The following is a 21,208-nucleotide window of genomic DNA, read 5'->3' as shown; positions in this document are numbered from 1 at the left end:
ATGTGCCGTCTACTTCAAATGACATTAAAGTTAAAGGAGGCATGCTGCAAGTGGACAGGGGCATGCTTGGCTGGATTCTGACAGAGATGAACTACTTTCTTCATCACCTCAACTTCTCATAGCACAGCCAGCAGCCAGACAACATGTATAAACACATCAGTAACACATTTCATTCAGAGTGTATAAAAAATGTGAATTAAATACATTTTGATAAACAAAACTATTACATATGTCAGAATTGGCATATAGTGAATTAGCAAATCTAGTGTAGGTGTTAAAAATGCCACAGTTGATAGTGGTGAGCAACTGTGTGCCAAGCGGCCACCAAGTTACTGCCGAGGTGGCTCTGCAAGACCGTATTCAATCTTGTTACATCTTCATCTCCATACAGCTGAGGAATGGCAGGAACAATGGGTTCTTGAATGTGTATACAGTGAAACCTCGATGCATCGTTTTCGGCGGGGGTGGGAAATAAAAACGATAAATGCGGGAAAACGATAGATGCGGGAAAGCATTAAAAATTTAAAAAAAAACAATGTTTCTCTTTCAAAGTTACTTCTTTTTACCAAAAAAGTCTTTAATGGACAACTGGTTTGTTGAAACTTTACGTTTTAGACCAAACAGAGCTCTTTACACGTTCAAAATGTTTTCTTCGTCACGTTCACTAATATTAAGCGCATAAAAGAACGACTTCACTTTCGCCAATGCAGCGTGTGCTTCGGCAAAACTCGGCAAAGCTTCGGGCTTGCATTCGTCGTCTTCCTCTTCCTCACCGCTCCAACCCCCTTTGCGGACAATAACAGGAAGAATGGAAATACTATTACTGCCGAACTCAACGAAACGTAGCTGTAGAAGACCCTGAACCGCTGGAAACGAGATGAACCAGAAGAATGAAAAGTGCCGCCAGCCTTTCCTTTGTACTTATAATAAAAGCATTTGTGAAGAAATTCACACTGCACATGCCATCTGGCATCGCTGGAACGAAATATGTGTGCACCCTAATTAAAATCGTAAAATTTCTGACTGAGCACCGCCACTATCACCCCTGCACCGCTGACCCTCATTCCAAAAGAATGTGCTGGTTGGGCGACATAACAGGTTACCGCTACTGTGTATTCCAAAAACATTATGCGTCTTTTGGTATTAATTTATCTCTAAACCCAGCATTTTAAATTCTCAGAAACGATCATTGCGGGAAAATTGTGGGCCGGGACTAAGATTTTTGAACGATCGATGCGATAAAACGATAGTTCGAGGAACGATAGAAGCGGGAAAATGTAACATTATTTTATATGGGATGTATTCGGGACTGAACAAAACGGACGATGCATCCGGGAAAACGATAGTTCCGGGAACGATGGATAGAGGTTTCACTGTACATCTTTTCGGGACATCCTTGTGGACAAAGTCTAATGGCAATAGTACAAAGTAATAATTCCTAACTTCTGGAATTGTAAATATTTAAAATGAGTCCGTAGCTTTCTATTAAAATTACAGTATAAAGTCATGTTTGGTATCATGGTATATTCCTGTCTTTCAAAAATTTTGTTTAATGGTTCTCTGATTCATAAAAAATGTTTAGGGTAAGTCATTACTAATATCTATATTAAACCTTGTTATTTATTTTATCTTGCTGTTATCAGTGCTTGATAACTAAATACACGTAATTCAGTGGTTTTGTATTAACCTTGGGAGTCTGGACATCTTTTTGGGACACTTGTGTCTATGCATGCTAGTGGAATAGCTGCACTGCTTGGACCATTCTCAATTGATAGTATTCGCCGCGAAAGTCTCATATCCTATTTCCTGAACTGTTTTTTGCCTCAGGCCCATGACCATTATTGCTGCATATACAAGAGAAGTGGCTGTAGTGGACTGACTCTGGTCAATGTACATATCAGTATTTTCAGTCTTTTGTTATTTTAATAATTATTATATTAAAAAGTAATGTTTTATTGTATTAATTTTACTGTTCATATACTACACATTTACTTCATATGTCAAGTATGATGCATGTAGTTTTCAGTATGTGTATTCTGCGTTTCTTGAGGGTGGTCATATATGGCCAAAACGTAGCAACGTAATCTGCTTACTCACTCACTCTGTGGCGCAGGAAATGTTTTGAAAAGTTGGCTTGTCAAAGAATAGCCAACTTTCTTCATGGAATGCTAAGGTTCATCAAAAGCCCGCCACCAGACTATCTTGAATTGGCTGCATCGAGTTTACTAATCTGCTTACATTGACACTAGTTTAATAAATGGATTGTTAATATTTTGCATTAGGTTTTGATTGTTGTATGTTGATGGAATTATCACAATAAGGATGCTCACAAGCTATGTATGTCTTTCATAGCAGTAACTAGTGTGGATAGCGAAATAGTTTGCATACTTGTCTGTTGTGGGATTTTGCACCATGTAGTTTTATAGGAATTAACTGATGTTTCAGAGGTGCTTACTGCTTCCAGCATCAGATTAGCATAAGTGACAGTGGAATTCAGTTTGATATACATTGGTGTATTATCCAGATATGACACCACTCCTGGCTTCTGTAGTCAACTTTGTCATCTCTATTTTATCATCTTTATTATAAATATCATTTTGGTCTTGTTGGCCATTCATTCAGTAACAGGATGTTAATTATGGAAGACAATATTTTTTTTTTTTTCCAAATTATGTCTGCAATTTTGTTGGTATATTTTATATCTTTTCTGCCATGTTTGTAATTTTTAACCCTCTCCGAGGTCATATTTCTTTGGTTATCTGGGCTAGGAAATTCTGCCAATATGTAAGTGTAATTTTGTATGATTTAACATTTGTATGCCAATATTTCTTTTAATTATGACATTTATTTTGTTGTGTCTCAGTAACTTTATATGAATACCTTTCTGTTGTGTTACTACTACTACTGCTACTACTATGGCGTAACAGCCGAAAATCGAGCCCTAGCCTCCTCTATCTTCTTCCTCCAATCCTCTCTATCCTTCTCCAAGCTGCTGTTCCAAGGAGATTTCTGGAGTCAGTCGTCACTGCATCCAGGCATCTACCTTTAGGTCTTCCCACTGGCCTTCTCCCATATATTGTTCCTTCCAATATTTTTTTGGGTATCCTATACTCTTCCATCCCGTAGACATGTCCAGCCCATTCCAACCTTCTCAGTTTAATGTGAGTTACTATATCATCACTTTTATATAGTCTATATAGCTCATGATTGTAGCGTATCCTGCACTTTAAGTTTTCATGAACTGGTCCAAAGATTCTTCTCAAAATCTTCCTTTCAAGTGCGCCCAGCATCATTTCTGTTTTCTTTGTCAGTGTCCAGAGCTCACTTGCATAGCAGAGGATGCTCCTGATGATGGCCTTATATATCCTTATTTTACTGTTTTTATGTACACAATTAGATTTCATAATCCCTTTTAACGCAAAATATATTTTATTTGCTGCTGTTATTCTACTTTGTACTTCAGTCAACTCATCATTATTACTTGTCAGGATTGTTCCAAGATATTTAAATTCTTGTACTTCTTGGAATATCTCCAATGTCATGTTAGGCTGGATCGTTATTCTTTGTCTATCTCTACTTTGTATCATCCATTTAGTCTTCCTTTCATTAACATGTAGCCCTACTTTAGCAGCTCCTAATTCCAGATCCTTATATATTCCTTCTAATGCTGGTAGCGTTCAACCCATTATATCGAGGTCATCGGCATATCCTACTATTTGGGCATTCTTATATAATAATGTGCTGTTGAGATCCACCTTGGTTTGTTTAACAACCCAGTGCAGAGCAAGATTAAAGAGCATTGGTGCTAGACCATCCCCTTGTTTAAGTCCCGATCCAACTTCAAATAGATCAGTCATACTGCCACAGATCTTAACCCGGGCCTTGGAGCCAGACATAGTCATTTTTACCAGTCGTACCATCTTTGGATGTATCCCTTGTTCAGCCATGATTTTATATAGTCCTCTACTTATGCTATCATATGCCGTTCGAAAATCAATAAATAGATGATAGAGATTGAGATCAAATTCCCAAAATTTTTCAGCTATACCTTTCACCGTATAGATTTTATCTATTGTCGACCTTCCAGCGCGGAAGCCTGATTGGTATTCACCTATAATTTTCCTCCAGTCTTTTCCGCAGTAAATAGGTAAATATTTTATAGACCGTACATAATAGGGTTATACCTCTATAGTTCTGGCAATTTAACCTGTCCCCTTTTTTATATATTGGACATACCAATCCGATTTTCCATTCTTCGGGTATTTGCTCTTTTTGCCATATCTGCTTCACGAGAGTATATATTATGTTTTCCAATGCTGTTCCACCCGATTTAATTAACTCTGCTGGTATATTATCTATGCCCGGGGCCTTACCTCTTTTTTTGGGCTTTTATGGCCAGGGACACATCCAGTCTATCTGGTGGCTCTAGTTCCATTTCCTCTACATCAATTATGCTCCTTCCGGTTTCTTCCTTACTTGCCTCGGTGTTAAGTAGCTGTTGGAAATGTTCCTTCCATTTATTCAGGATCCCTTCCGTTGTACCAATAATTTCATCTCCAATTATAATCAGGTTCGTTTTGGGGGCATAGCCTTTCCTATTATAGTTCACTTCTTTATAAGCTTGTTTAAGGTTGTTCTCTTTGAAGTTCTTTTCCATTTCTTCCAAGCGTTTATTGTATACTGCCATTTTTTTCCGTCTACATATATGATTCGCTATTCTACGTTTCTCCTGATACTCTTTGTATTTAATTCTTGTTGGGCGCCCCAGATATATTTTACACGCTACATTCCTTTCCTCGAGACTTGCTGCACATTCATCATCATACCATTCATTCCTTGGTATCCTTTCCTCATATCCGATATTTTCTTCCATTGCTCTCTTAATCACTGCTTTCAACTCTTCCCAACAAGTCTCGACTCCTTCCTCCATTTTCTCTTTCCGGTCTTCAAATTCTCTTACAATGGATTGTTGGTAGTTAAATTTAATTTCTAGTTCTTCCAGAGCCACCACCTTTATTTTAAGAATTTTAGGAATTTTTCCCAAATTCTGTCTTGGTGTCCTGGTTATCTTACACAGGTATCTTGCTCTAACAAGGTAGTGATCTGTATCTCTGTCAGCCCCTCTAAATGACCTCACATCTTGTATTCCTGAAGCTCTTCTCTTATCTATTAATACATGATCTATTTGATTAAACACTTGGCTATTTGGTGACCTCCATGTCTGCTTATGTATGTTCTTATGTGCGAACTGTGTTGAACTTACTACCATATTCTTACTCTCAGCAAAGTCTATCAGTCTTCTCCCATTATCATTGGAGATATCATGTAAGCTGTTCCTCCCAATGATGCTTCTAAATTCCTCTTCCTTTCCTATCTTGGCATTAAAGTCGCCTAAAATTATTTTAACATCATTCGATGGTAAAGTAGTTAGTAACTTTTTTTTTTGGTTATCAAACCTAGGATTGGTTGGCCCCCCATTACGGGGTTTGACTTGCGAAGATACCACAATGGTTTCGCCTTGCCTTCTGTAGCCAGTCTTTATCCAACAGACTGGAAAGAAAGGACGCAGACAAACATCCATGCCTTGAGTGGGACTCAAACCCACGGTCCCAGCGATCAGGCGCACGAGGTACATGCCTCAGCCCGCGCGGCCACTGCGGCTGGCATTAGTAACTTTATGAAATGTTAAATGAGTAATATTGGATGCCTATTCTGTTGAATTTTCATCTGTTTTTATTTTTAATCTCTGAACATTTCTTCCACACATCCCATTGCTCTATTTCTTGATGTGGAGGTATTTATAACCCTATGTTAATGCATTTTTGTTTCGTTTGTTGTCATTTGTAACATCAGATTTGCTGCTATTATTACTTTAAGTGCTGATTGGATTGCATTTACTTTGTAGTGTTTCTCTTGTTTTATTACTTATTGTGTGAAATTGAATTGGAGAAAGACTACTTACTCATTTTTGGTAGTTATGGATTTTGAAATTTGTTCTGTTTTGTAATAGTTTATAATTTTTGTAATTTTGATATGGACTGTGTATTGCTTTTTTTCTTTCAATGTGTTGGTATATTTCTTATGTAAAAATGTGTCTTAGAATTTTCTAAATTTAAAGTGTCATAAGCCTTCTCATAATATTTTAATAGAACATACATTGTAAGATAGGGTGCATGATTTTGTGTATTTTGTTTCTGCATCTTTTCCTTCTAGTATTGTATAAGTTCCAAATATTCTCATTATACTAGTTATTATCATTCAATTTTCAAAGGTGGTGAAATCGATAACGTAAGATTTTACTTTTCCAGTCATCAAATCAATATTACAATGTCAGATGGTGCCCAACTATAACGTGGTACTCCGGAATAATTCGTTATATAGTTTTCTGTCTGTTTTGAGCCTTTGTATTTCTTTTAATTTCCCATGATGACTGCAATGCCTATTTTTCTCTTTGACGGTTTTAGCTCCAATTATTGTGCTTTATGATTAATACCTCCGAAGTTCCAAGTTATCACTTTTATATTCTTAATTTTTATAGTATCTGATCAATATTGTGGGGTTGCCAACCAGACATTAACTCTGGGCTTTACAGTTTAGTGGCATGCTGTTGCATGACCAGCTGGACTGAAAATACATAATGATGAATTAAACATCTACATCCTTTTCATTAGGATTATTAGTTATATCTGTCTGGTAATTTTTAATAATCACATGCTTTCAGGAAGATCTGCCCAAATGGTGAAATCGAAGATCAGCCGAAGCCTCACAATCACAATGGACATAAGAGACTGCGGCTATTTCTATTTTATGGTAACACCTTCTACATTTGGGGCTGCTTACCTTCCTCATTTTGAAGAGGTGTCCCTTTAAGTGATAGTGTCCTGATAGCCGTGTCTCCTGCTTTATTTGGAACCTGCTTAGCTTCAAGAGTTCATCAGTTCTTTTTGTGGAGGACCCATCTATGAAGTTCTTTCATTGTCATAAGATGGACTGTCAGTGTGTATGGTGTTTTCTGCAGACCCAGTCCCTGAGAGCCTGCCTTGCTGCATTTTCAGAGATACTGCAGGCGGGTTTAAGTCCTATAAATTTGTGTGTTATGAGGGATTGATGGCTATTCCAGACCAGTCTGAATAAATCTTATCCCATTCACTCACATTGGTTAGCTTAGCTGCGAATGGTTTGTGGATTGTATCTGCAAGATGATCATGCCCATACCATAATGATTTTGGTCTCCACTGCTCATTGCAACTGAGTCTGTAATTTCCAACCTGGGCCTTAGCCTCTTATCTTAAAATAAAGAGGGAGTCTGAGGAGGGCCTAAATTGTGGCAGTAGGAGCCATTGTCATGGCATCTGTAATACCGAGACAGGCCAATTTCTGTAATTTGCTCAGCTTAGTCTGACTTGTCTTACATTTTAATATAGGCCACCAAATCATGGCAGCATGCCAACATGGTATACGTCCAGTATAACTCATCATGGTTGTTCTTCAGTGTCATAAAGTTGGTAAGAAATGAATTAGTAATGGGCATAGACTGCTTTTGCACTGCAAAACTTTGTTATAATCATCTGGGAGACCAGTGATGTAACAGATGAGGCTACAAAAGAATTTTATGTATGAAACCAGCAAAAGTTCGTGTTCTTCACTTCAAGTATTCTGGCTGGTAACGGTGAATGATCATCTTTCTTCGAGTTAGCGTACATTCCTGTGTGTTTCAGCTACACAGATGTACAAACTGTGGCTGTACGGATATTTACGGCAGCCCTAACATTTACAATCTTTTGAGGGGGAATATACCACCACCACAAAGGGGTAGTAGATGAACATGAAACGTGACCAATGTTTAGATTTAACCTGGTAGTGTTGAACATGGAGGTTACTTGATTTATCTCTGTGGGGAGTGACTTTCCAATCTGTCCCTCTCTGTAGTCATGTGTTCTTCACAAAGAGTGCAGTCCAAACAGACTTATGTAACAGACCAACTGGTCCCTGTTTTTACAACTTCTCGTAATCTTGGCAATTAGATTATTTGTTGGATAAATTAATGTGTACCATCTTGAGGGCTTGTGAACAGTCTGTTCTCTGGTCTTTCCCCAAAGCACCCTGTGTTCTGGTGGACAGGAATGTCAGGATGATATCAGAGCTTAGAAGTGTACTCTCAGAAATTTTAGATGGCATAATTCTGAGGCAAATCTAAATTTCTCCATGCCAGAATACAGAGAACTGTCTGACAGTCTAAATGTCATTCATGGGAAAAAATTTCTTCTGTATGTAACTCCAAACCTACTGTAGTATGAATGTCTGCGGCAATTGCCAAGCAAATTTACCTTATCCCAGCACTCTTGTTATGGTAATTTCACAGGATGAACTGGCTGACACATCATCCTTTTTTGAATCACCCTCAAGCTCTGCCAGTTATACTCAAGCTTTCTTACAACCTAAAACATATGAAAAAAGCCATTAATTCAACTTTGTAACTAGAATTACAGAGCTTTATAACTGCATTGTAAATGTCAGAACTCGAGAGTGCTCCAAAATGCACAAGATACATCCCCAGACCTGACTCCATTCACAGCCAAATACTAAGACATCTGCCTCCTTCCATTCTTTCATTCCTGCTGAACTTTTTAATCCATATTTGGAGTGAGAGCTCTATTACATTAAAATGGGAGGCAGTGATTGCAGTTTCTACTTTAAAGGCAGAGAAAAGACTTCCCTTTCTTTCAGCTGTTGCCCAGTATGTCTCTGTCCGGAAGCTGTTTTAGAGAATGACAAACTCTTGGCTAGTCTGTATACTAGAAAACTGAGTCCTATTGAACTACCAGTAAGGCCTTTGACATGCCCATTCCTCTGTGCACTACCTTATAACCCTGTAAGAGCAAGCAAGCCTTTATAACTAAACATCTAGTGGAACTTCTTTGACATTGAGAAGGCCAGTGATGCTATGGCAATGCAGGATTCTCGGAACCCTTGATTATTGGCTGTTAAAGGGTAAACTGCCTGTCTTATGCAAGTTCATATCTAATAGATGATTTTGAGTCCAGTTTGTGGTCCTGTTCGCTCCATGCACACAGGAGAATGACATCCCCCAGGGATCAGCCCTCGGTGTTACCCAATTGCTGTTGCTGTCAATGGAATCACAAGTATGGTACATTGCCCTGTCATGTGCTCTCTGTATGTCATTGACTTTCCTGTTTACTGTAGGTTCCAACCTCTTGCAGCCACTGAATGACAGCTCCAGCTAGCTGGGCTCCCTTCAAACACATTCTGCAGTCTCTGTACAGAGATGTTCACACACTATGTCAATCACTCACTTGTTTTTACAGACATCTTTCTGATGACTCAATCAGTTTTGTGGGTATTTATTTTAAATGGATAATCTTTTAAATTTTGACTGAATTCTTTCAGTGTATTTATTTACTTTTTTGCCACAGAGCTACCTACACTCATGCACTTGAGGTTATAGAAAACCTTCTGTCAGGGAAATTTCTGCTGTGTACAGACACCCTGAGCACAATCAAAAGCTTACTCACCCTCCCACTCATCTTGGAACTATGAATGACCAACCATACACTCTGTAAATGGGGATTCAGAATAATCTTAACCTGGTTGCCAAGGTGGCAGATGCCTTGGCCAGGGATAACTCATGGCATCCTGGTGCCTGGTATCCTATCTGAACTTTAAGACTGTCTTCTGTCAGTGACATTTGGTCAAATGGGAATAAGAATGGGGCCACATCCAGGGAAACAAATTGTGAAATGAAAAACCCACTGGTACTCTCAGTCTGCCATGATGAGGTCATGACTTGCATATGGGTTGGCCATAGCTGTCTCACACACAACCATCTTCTGTCCATGAGCCTACCTCAATGTGTGCTTTGCGTAATGAGCAACTCGGTGGCAGACACACTTGTTGAACTTCCTGGGGTATGCCATTATATGTTTTGCTTGCCATGCATCATCAGTGGTATGCTGGGTGATGGCACTGGTATTTTAATGTAAGTTTGAGTACTTTTAAAGCCATTGTTACATGGTTTATGTTCATATGCCTTTAAATAGTAGTAATATTGTTACATAATGTGTAATAAATTTGTATATTTTATGCAAAATTATAGCGTTTTAATAATTTTCTTAATATTAGGGGGAAGGAAGGAGATATGTACTGAAATACAGGTAGCCCCCGATTTTCGCCGATTTAGAATAACGCTGATTTTGAAACCAGCAAGTAAAAAATTAAAAGAATATATTTTACTGTTACTTATAACGTTTTACAATATATCTTGTACTGATTCTTATAATAAATCGTAATTCTTACATCGCTGATTTTGAATAAAAATTATAAATACAGTCATTTCTGCAATTACGTATGTTTCGTTAACGCGAATTTGCTCCAGTGAGATCGATGAATCAGTAAAAGCTGTTTCGGAAATGCAAACTTTTGCATATGCGAGTTTGCTCTTATGCAATTTCATTCCTGGCGCTGTAAACTTTCAAAGGACTAATTTGATCTCTACGGAGGTACCAGGGTTATTTTTACTACGCGATTTTCTATAGGTCGGTGTCTTACATGAATGCAACTATCAGAGCTTTGAATGTAATGCCAATGTTTGGGTGCTGGGAACGCATGTTATTGACTTCCCATTGATTTACATTATAAAAGTGTTTCAATTTACGTCGATTCCGTTTACGCTGGTTCGTCCAGGAACGCATACCCGGCGCAAATCGAGGGCTACCTGTATAATGAAAATGTGAGTAAATCCCATTATTTTGAAATTGTGGGAATATGTGGAATTAATTTATCGTGTACTTCAGTATAAAAGTGATATTTGAAATGCATGTAAGGGAAATTAAAAAGTTTCTAAAAAATCAATTTGCTAACAGGCACATTTTTTGAAATTTTGTTGCATTGAAGGAATTGAGTGCATAACATAAAAAATCATGAAAGTACATTTTAATTTTATTTAAGAGTTTTTAAAACAGACTTACTATAAATTATGTTTATTAAATGGCCACAGAACAGACTTCATAACCTTGAGCTCATGTCGAAAGTGTGTCAAGAACAGCAGTACACTCAGTTTACAAAACTATTCTTTTTAAATATATATTTTAAATTCAGCATGACACTGTTGGATTTGAGGTTTTCACAGCAGTGAGTCTGAATATTGCAATTTTCTGGGTTGTTGTGCTGTGTGGTGGAAATCTACCAGACTACACTGTGCAACAACCCAGAAGACTGCAGTCTTCAGTATGACACTGTTAATGTTATTTTTAAGACAACATATATAAATAATTCATTACAACTTATTAAAAAATAAGGAATGGTTTTGCAAACTGAATTGTACGATGTGCGATTTTAGGTTTTCACAGTGGTGAGTCTGAAAATGGCTGCCTTCTGGGTTGTAGCATCATGTAGTCTGATAGAGATAAACTTTTACCTGACTACATGGTGCTACAACCCAGAAAACAGCCATCCTTGAATTATACTATGTCTCTTAAGGCACTGATATAATAATATTCTTGTTCTTTCATCAGGTTTGAAGTTCTGTAAAATTCTGACTCTCAGGCTTTCTTCTTAAGACGACAATAATTTGCTTAGCCGCCGAGTTAGCCTTTCATATCTCTGATCCTCCTCACCTGTATTGTTGGTTACACTGTCGCTATCTTATAGTCTGCAACATATCTTTCATACAAGTGTGACATTTTCTTGTTCTTTGACACCACACTAAAGATGTAAAAAATGCATACAAACAAAACAGTTTACGCTATGAAGGACACTAATGCCAAACGTGTTTTGACCTCTTGAGGTTGAAAGACATTTGGCATTAGTGTCCTACATATTGTAAACAGTTTTGTTTGTATGCATATTTTATATTCCAATACAATACATGATATGCAAGGTTTTAACACTAAAGATGGTTTATATTGTTTTCAAATATATACCAAACACAAAGTAAAATTATCTTCTACATAATGGATATTTAAGAAATTTTAAATTACTACTGGAGGAGGCAGGAAATAATATGTATACCATGTGAACATTTTCCATTATAGCAATTATTTACTCTTGGTCTTGTTTGAATGTGAGCATTATAATAAGGTGTATGTGAAAATTGTTTATGAAATTCTCCTTCTGATGGAATTTTTAAACTGATATCATGTGCAAGGCTGCTTTAATAATAACTTTCTTCTGTTTTGTTTGTTGGGGTTGCAGTACCCTCAGCTGAAGTGTCTGTAGGGTGCATGTCAAATTTATTTAACACCTCTTGTCATTCTGGATCTGTTGTATGTTCTCCTTCCTCTTGAATTGAGTGAAGATCTTGAAAAATATTCTGTTCAGTAACAGCCTGAGCATCCACTGTATGAAATTCCCACTCCATGGTGAGTTCAACAACTGATTAAGCATCTCCATTTGTTTTGCTCTCAGATTCATCTCGTTTCTTGTCCTATAAAAACCGTTAATTTTAATACTGAAATTTCAGAATCAAGTTGAGTAGTCTGTTTTTCTGGTTTAAAAATCCACAAGGCCTTGTTTTAGCCTTATATTTTATCCTTTTGTGATTTTGTATATGTACTTTGATGCAATGTGCAAGAGTCAGTGAGTGGTTGTTATGGTTCAAGACAGATGGTGATTTTATATAGACTGGTGTTTTGTAGTTTACTTATGATTTTGTATGGTTGTGGAACATGGTCTTTTACTTTGAGGGATTTTATTCTTTTTCAGTGCTTGATAACTTTTCAGTTGATAGATCATCATTATGGAACATACTGCCCACAGAAGAGATCAAAGGATGTATCCCAGTCATTTGTCATTATTTGAAAACCTAAAAGGACATTTGTATTTTATAATAATGTGTTTGATGCAGTGTATTTGTTTTTTTAGTCATCTTTATTTTGATTGTGATGTGTATTTATTATGTGATGTATGTATAATGTGAGCATTTTCATATTTTGTGTAACAGGGACAACCAAAGTTAAGGAAGAATCCACTAGTGCAAAGAGTAAATCAATGGGGAAACTAACTTAAGTTTTTTCTTGAATTATTTTATGTGCCATTAGTCAGTGCATTGGCTTAATCTTTTTGTTGTTCATGTTATTGATTATATTGCCACTTGTAAGGGCAGTGGCCTAAATAGTGAATTGGTAGTACAGGTTATGTAATAACTATTTATGCAAGTTCGTGAGTTAAAGGTGCTCCAAAATGCGTTTTTCGGTATTTATTATGAGATGTGAAAGGAATTATTGGTGGTGGAGTTGTTTCAGGAATACTTTCATAAGCTCTGTCTTGAGGTGTCAGTGATTCAAGGAAATCACATACAGCTTCCTTCAAACTTATGGCTTTCAGAAGATTCTGTCTGTAATTCATTGAAACTGGTTTGTGGTTCAAGTTCACCAAAAGAAACACTCAATTTTTTTCATGTCATCCACTCCCATAGAAACTGCTTTGTTTCAGAAGACTCATAACGTTTTGTTGAACCTTTACTGCCAATAGAGTCCCTCACACTTCTCTGATTTGGTATGGAACCCTTGCCATCAATAGAACCTTTACACTCATATTTCTGTGATGGAACCTTTGGAAGTTACAATTTCTTGACTTTTGATGGAGCTTCGTGAATATCTAGATTTAAAACCCTTTATACTCCTCTCCAAATATTGTCAGGGTGATTAAGTGAACAAGAATGAGATGGGTGGTGCATGTGGTGTACATGGATGGGGCGAGAGGTGTGCACCGGGTGTTAGTCGGCAATCCTGAGGGGAAGAGACCGCTGGGGAGACCTAGATGTAGATGGGAGGACAATGTCAGGCAGGATCTATGGGAGATAGGAGTTGAAGGAGACTGGGTTTTGTTGGCCCAGGACAGGGTCCGGTGGAGGGCTTTGGTTAATTCGGTGATGAACCTTCGGGTTTGGTAAGCCATCTAGTTAGTTTCTTCAGAGGTTCAGCAAGAACTTGTCTGTTACATGTCATTAAAGTAACGTTGGGCTATAATTTTTAATATAAAATATACTTAAGATATTCAAATGTAACCACTTATATATACAAAGTTTTCTTAATAATTGATTTTCTGATTGTTCTGTTAAAATAATTTCGAAATGCCTCTAGAGATTTTTTAACATTGTTGCGTTTGAGCATGGCCATTTCCTCCAGGCTTGTACACCATATTACATTGAGTATAATATGGTTTTATATCTTTCACATGTATAGATGGTTGACTCTTATTAGTGATAAATGTGTCAGAGAATAAATTTTAATTTCAAGTATTTTATGTAAGTGTGTGCGTCATACATCATTGGAATGTAAGATTTGAGATTTTCTCAGCGGTGAGTATGAAGATTTCTGTCTTCTGGGTTGTTGCGCTGTTTAGACTGGTCGATGTTAACCAACGTTTCAAGGGTCATACTGCCTCCGTCATCAGGGCATTGGTTAACATTGACCAGTCTACACAGCGCAACAACCCAGAAGACAGAAATCTTCATCGTTTGAATGGTTATCTAGTTTCTTTCCATTATTTAACTACTTCCTTTGCAGTGAGTGAAGTTCTTCTAGGTATATTCTTACCTTTATTTTAAATCATGCTCTTTTCTAGCGTACTTTGGTTTTGGAAAGGAAAAATGTAGGCTAATCACATCATCATACTCAACTTTTGAACCAATTGAAAGTCTTCTTTAAATTTGGTATGAACATTGTTCCTTTGAAGGTAAATCTGATGTCATACATTAAATTTCATGCTCTGGAAATGCTTTACTCCCAGGAAAGGACCCCAGTAGCCATTGGGCAGGAGGCTTGGTAGTAAGTAACATTTGTAGTTGTAGTGTAGTAGGAGAAGGAGTACTCTCTGACATTTACTGTTGCAGGCAAATTCTAACCCAGATAAGGTTCAGTCCTATACCTATCGATGTATGAATCCAACTACTACCACATAACCCAACTTACATTTTATATACACATTATAAATTTAAATTATTGTACCTAAATATGACATTAACATTGCGAGATTGTAAGACTGGAAATTTGATAGAGAAAAGCAGGCTTCATGAGTTCTTAACCTTGATTTTAAAATCAGTGATTAGATATTAAGTTATGCCTTATCAATTGGAATACCAACATGATGTTCATGTGAACATTTTAATTGTCTGTCCCTTATACTTATACAAATGTTGGAAATAATGAAATCTTGTGGTACAAAAACGTTTGTATGGTTGACATTGACTGAAGGGAGTATGAAAGAAATACAGCAGTAGGTAGAGGGGAGGGAAGCTTATAGTACAATCATTTCTACCACCAATGGGACTTCTTTTATAGCTTCAGTATGATTGTAAGATGAGCAATGAAAACTTAGCAGATACTTTGTTAATAATAGAATGAGTTCATATCAGTGCCATTGTTCTAGTCTTGTATGCATCTAATACTGAGGTAAGTACATGTATTCTTTATGAATTAAAGTTGGTGTTCACTTTTGTAATATACAGAAGATACACCATTTATAACAACAGATAGTAATAAAAATATACCTACATGTAGACTGCTATATTATGTACATCTGGTGTCTGTACTTTTACTCCACTGCTGATAGCAAACATTGAAATATACAGTAATAGAGATGTTTAATCAGAATCTTGGTTTTAAGTTTTGAATTCCAAAATCTGTTCTTACTAATGTAACTGGTCACCAGTTGTAAAGGTAAAAATTATTAGAATATGAACTTAATGACAGGGTTTATGTTCTGTAAGTCACTGTTCCCTTTTGTTTACTTTTATTAATGAAAATCAGTTAACCTCATTTTACTAAAGTTTTGCCCCTTCTTGAATAGCCACTGAAATGAAGTTAATTTCATTTGTTCAATAGATAGAGAAAAGGTAATAGTGAAATACACAACATATATCATTTCAGTCATTATGATCGTAATACAATAATATCTGTGGAATATGGTGACCAGTTACATTAGTAATGTTAGAGTTAGGGATTATAAACTTAAATTCCAGATTCAGATTGTGTAGGTTACAATATTTTATGAGTAACTAAACACGTCAAATACTGCAATGGGTAAATGTAGACATTGTATTTTTCTTAATCGAACCTGTAAATCTAGGAAGTATGCATGTATATATACTACATACTTTAAATTATTTTGAAAAAAATCTGTATTATATTTATATACGTGCATTAGAAAGTCACAGCAATATGTTTCCGTAGTGTAGTGGTTATCACGTGCGCCTCACACGCGCAAGGTCCCCGGTTCGATCCCGGGCGGAAACATTTTTTTATATTTACTTGGAAAAATAATTCACCACATAAATGTACATTTCTCCACAAGCAGAGTTTCGGTTCAAAAACGCGTGTAAAAGCTGCTGCATTTTAAATTTAAATGTATGCTTTGACTAACTTTTAATCATAAAAGTAAATGATATTACATTAATAACCTATATATGTAGTGCATCAAACATTGAACAACATTTTTAATTTGTTCTTCGAAAAGAAAAATTAAAAAACAGTCGATTTATCCTTTAAATTTCAACGTGAAAATATTACATCACAGGGATATAAAGCTTACGTGACTGTATGAACTGCTTTTGTGAAGGTCATGAAACATCAGCAGAGTGGCGCAGTGGAAGCGTGCTGGGCCCATAACCCAGAGGTCCGTGGATCGAAACCACGCTCTGCTATAATATTTTTATCTTTCATTTTTTATTAACATTTGTTGCAATATGTTTTTTATAATGTTTGTTGAGAGAACAAATTTGTTAAACGTTACACATTTCGTATTTTAATTACTCAGAAGTGTTTGACTTCTATTGAGGCTTTGTCACAAAGAGCAATCTTTCAGGAGCGTAAAAAATGCTTGTCTCATTTTGTACGCACATTTACGTTTATTTTTTCACAATTACTGTTAAGTAACTGCCTTATTTGCAATATGAAAAGGATTTTTTCAGATCACTTTTCTGGTAGTTAAAAATTATTTCCTTTTTTGCAAGTGTTGTTTTTTCAAGAAGATTTGCTATTGACATATGGCATGAAAATTAAGTGTTTCATTGTTCAAAACAATAGTGAACAACATTAAACAATACAACAGTTAATAATAATATGAATACTTAAAGGAATCAGACTTTATGGTAAAAGACAGGAACAAAGCAAAAAATACAAGACCTATGGAGAGATAGTGCGTCACAAATTAAGCATCTGCATAGTCATTACTGTTATCTTCTCTTAATTTTTCTGAATTGGGACCCTTTCCAATTTATAAAAGATTGGATCATAAAATGTAATTTTTTTGTGATAACATTATATCGTTTCCTCATATATTTCAATTTGTCTGCGTTGAATGGCAGAGGAGTTATGTGAAGCTGTTTTGGCTGTGTCTCTGAAGGAAGATGAGATTTGGTTCTCACAGCTGACTGCCTCTGTGGACCAGAACAGGAATCTCCTACCTCCAAAAACTGGTGAGTTGAACTCACACTCTCAAAGATTTTAGCTGCCAAGAAAACTTAAGAAATTATGGCTGTATACCCCTTTCACGTCAAAAACTATCAGATTTACTCTTATTACGTTGAAGAGTGATGATTTTTCACAAGTGCTTTGTTTCAGCATCCCATTCTTCTTGAATATCTTTAGTTACAAACGCTTTTTGCTTTGTAATTGTAGATAAGTCTTGAATATTTGGAAGATATGAAAGACCTCTGATGGGGAAAATGTTGTAAAAAGATTACAGTGTGAAAGAATGAATCATTGTAATTCTTATTTTGTCCTTGGCAGTCATCACTCGTAAGTATGAAATTTGTGAATCTGTTTAGCATTTTTGAGAAAAGGTAACTGATAACATGTTACTTCGTTTAGTCTTTTTCTAGCAAATCTCTCATTACAAACATACTGTTGCATCATCAATTGCAAGATTGGTTACCAAAGAAAACTGTCTTGTTCTTGATGTGGGGTATTGGAAAATTTTCCATGACATCAAATGAGATTACAATTGCTTCTCCTGGTTTTGATTTTGCTTGCAATATCCATTTCAGGAAATAAAACGCATCTCAATTAACATCCTCCTGTTTAGTATTTTTCTGCTTCTTTAAGGCACGTGTTCTGTCTTCCTCCATTATGCAAACCAGTGCCTGAACAATATACTTTCTAGAAAAACGCATTTGTCATTGACGTGCTGTTCCTGTGAAATGATCCAAATATTCTCTTCTGTCTTAACTGTGATAAAAGCTGCTTTTGCAAGATCTCTTTCAATCAGAGCATAAATAGTTTTATCATAACCTAAAAATCTAAATGTTTTTATATGTTATGTTTCTTGAATAAACACTTCAATTCTGTCTCCCCTTTTTGTGCAGTGTCATTTATGGTTTTGTTAGTTATATGTAATTATGGTTGCGACTGTACTGAAGAGCGAGTTCTATTTTAAATGAATAAATATGACTGAAAATTTCTTCTCTCTTTCTTTAAAAAGTTTTGTTGGTGATAACGTTTCTTAACGGATGTTTTATTCCCGTTTTTCATCAAGTAGAAGGCTGTGGATAAAGATAATGAGGAGAGTGTGAGTCACATTTCGGCCATACAATTTGATCGACGTTGTGAACAAAATGTTGACAGTACATCCCATAGGGAGCCACAGGTATCCAACTTCGTAGTAGTTAATTGCAACCTGATTTTGTAAATTAACGGTAACTGTCAGTCGAGTATTCAATAACGCACCATGGGTCTTCTCGATGCATCTTGAGGATCAACAAAGTCTTTGGTTGGCAGTGATATCAGCGGGTATTTTGAGCGCAAAACGGGTAAAGTAGTTTAATTCATTGAAAGCTGCCATCGTTTTATGTGACATTTGACATGGCCATGATCATTAAACCACCACTAATATAAGGATTGTCATGAGATGAAGCCACTGAAAGTGAATATGGAGTTTTAAGAGTACACCCTGTTGTGTGTTGGACGTTTGGCTGACAGTCCTACACAACAAATTTTGATTATAGTTCCAGTGTTTATTAAGAATCCAATACATGTTTCGACCTTAACTGTTCATCTTCAGCCGGTTATCTTTAGGTGTTCGAAACTAATAGATAATACTTCTAATTTGTATACGTATACTCTATTGTTGGCTTCAATACGTAATGGACCGTCTTAAGCAGCTTACTCATTTTCGTGGAGTGGACTATGTAGATGTGGTTACCGGTGGAAAGCTGTAGTTGAACACATCTAGAGTAGAGTTGGATCTTCTCGAAGAGCTTGTCAACATTGTCAAGAGGACTGATGGGTCTGTAGGAAGAGGGCAACATGGGGTCCTTCCCCGGCTTTAGTTTGGATACCACTCGGGCGTGTTTCCATGTTGGCGGGAGGACTGCTTTAAACACATTCCTGAGAAAGGTTATCGCACGCCTAGGTAGATGTCTCAAGACCCTGTTCGGAATAACGCTCGGACCAGGAGCCTTGTCAAAGTCGAGTCCCTTGATGACCTGAAGGACCTCCGAGTTACTGGTTAATTTCGGTTCACTTGCGAGGGCATACTCGTATGCGCGCATCGCCTCGTTAACCATGTCAGTAACTTCATTATCAGGGCAATGTCGGTAACTGCCGGGTACGATGGGTCGTGTACCAGCTGAAATTGTGCCTCAAGGCTGTCGGCCAGGGCTTCCGATTTCTTGGCGTCGAAAAGAGCTAGTAATGCGGCACTTGCAAGAGGGGCTATAGAATGGGAACTCGCATCACCCTCTTTGTCATCTTCTATAGCGACTGGTCATCGCTGTCCAAGGATTCCAGCGTGTCGCTCCACTATTCGTTCCTCCACGCGTTCAGCCGATAGGTCACCGACCTCTGAGGGCGGTTGTCTGTGGTTTCAGAGTTTGGTCCCTTGTGACCTGCTACTGCCTCCTCAACCGGTTCTTAAAAGCAAAAGTAGATTATTTTTTGGTTTATTAATGTTTAAATATTTATGTTTTTTAAATGCTTAAATGCATTAAATAAGTCAGAAAATGTAACAATGGCCATGATTTATTGAACAAAGTGTAATTTAAAATATTACTCATAATATGTTAGTGATAAAGTAAAGTAAAGTTTGTCCCGCTATGTGCCGTAAAGTCGCTTGGGGTGAGTGGAGGTAAAGCTCCTACTCATTCTTGACCTCGGCACTAGATGGGGGTGAAGTGGTCAGCATCACGCCCCGGCCGGCTTTACCCCCGTCTGGTCTGGACTCAGAGACTAGAGTAAAAATCCTCTGCCCCCGTCGGGGAACGAACCCCGGTCGTCCAGCCCGTAGCTAGTCACTATACTGACTGAGCTATCCCAGCTCATGTTAGTGATAAAGTACCAACTATTAAATACGTGGAGGTATAGACGAAATATGTTGAACCGTTTTTGCATTATGTGTAGATTTCTAGAAGAGAAATGTTAAACGTAGTTTATTTTCAAGATAAATTAGGGCTTATTGTTGTATAAGACAGATTATGAAGAATTAAAAATATATATGCTTCTGTGGAGCTGCGCGGACTGGACTCAAGCTAGGATACTGCCCTTGGTTAGATTTAAACAAAAGATTTATCCACTCGAATAGAGACGCACGTGCGCGTGTCTGTTCCGTTCAGTAGGTTTCTTATTGTTAGTGTTAACAGACATATTTAATTATGTTTGAAGGGGCCGCATGCAGTTTAACGAGTAGTTATTCTGCCAAACTTTGCAGTTCTTTATAAAGTGTGATTCTCATGACGAGTAGGCCAGCCTGGTTTTCAGCTACAAATGGTCAGAGGAGCGTTTTGCTAATGACATTCAACACCTACAGAGAATCCGCCACAGCTGATATTCACTTCTAGCTTTTATTTCATAATTAAATGCCCATTTAAATGCTTAAAGATTCTGGGTTGCAAGTTGATTTTTTATATTATCAACAGATATTTATTCAATGAAACTGTAGTCAGGATGCTGTTGATGGATATGTGGAAAGTGAGTAATAAAATATTTTTATTTAGTTTGCTCAAAGCTTATATAACTGTATGCACAATTTAACAGAACCATTGAAAATTGTCAAGGGATTTTAGCAGTGAGAACGAGAGATTTTTAAATCCTCATTAACACAGGAGGGAAGTCTGTGATTTCCTTGTTGTTTCTGTCTCTTTTTCTTCGCTGAATTTCCTTTCATAATATTACAACAGTTCATTCTCATTTATGTTAATGACCGAGTCCCCGGTATTTTCTAATGAGAAGAGAATTTTCTCTGTGTGAGCTGTTAA

General features: G+C 36.9%; 1 long non-coding RNA gene and 2 other non-coding genes across 3 annotated transcripts; 2 read left to right on the top strand and 1 right to left on the bottom strand.

The window, feature by feature from the left end:
- Nucleotides 1–10,935: 10,935 nt before the first annotated feature.
- LOC147872271 (uncharacterized) lies at nucleotides 10,936–16,181 on the bottom strand. Its single transcript, XR_015537682.1, has 2 exons — nucleotides 15,513–16,181; nucleotides 10,936–12,442 (listed from the first exon to the last, which is right to left on the bottom strand). It is a non-coding gene; the product is annotated as an uncharacterized LOC147872271 (long non-coding RNA).
- Nucleotides 16,181–16,253, top strand: TRNAV-CAC (transfer RNA valine (anticodon CAC)). Its single transcript has one exon. It is a non-coding gene; the product is annotated as a tRNA-Val (tRNA).
- A 335-nt stretch (nucleotides 16,254–16,588) lies between these two features.
- TRNAM-CAU (transfer RNA methionine (anticodon CAU)) lies at nucleotides 16,589–16,660 on the top strand. Its single transcript has one exon. It is a non-coding gene; the product is annotated as a tRNA-Met (tRNA).
- The last annotated feature ends 4,548 nt before the right edge of the window (nucleotides 16,661–21,208 follow it).

The sequence above is a fragment of the Zootermopsis nevadensis genome, unplaced genomic scaffold (assembly GCF_977971745.1).
Source record: "Zootermopsis nevadensis isolate Lab colony 2312 unplaced genomic scaffold, Znev_1.0 Znev_ptg000029l, whole genome shotgun sequence".
In the NCBI taxonomy this organism is placed as follows: domain Eukaryota; kingdom Metazoa; phylum Arthropoda; class Insecta; order Blattodea; family Termopsidae; genus Zootermopsis; species Zootermopsis nevadensis.
This window is presented reverse-complemented; position numbering and strand designations above follow the sequence as displayed.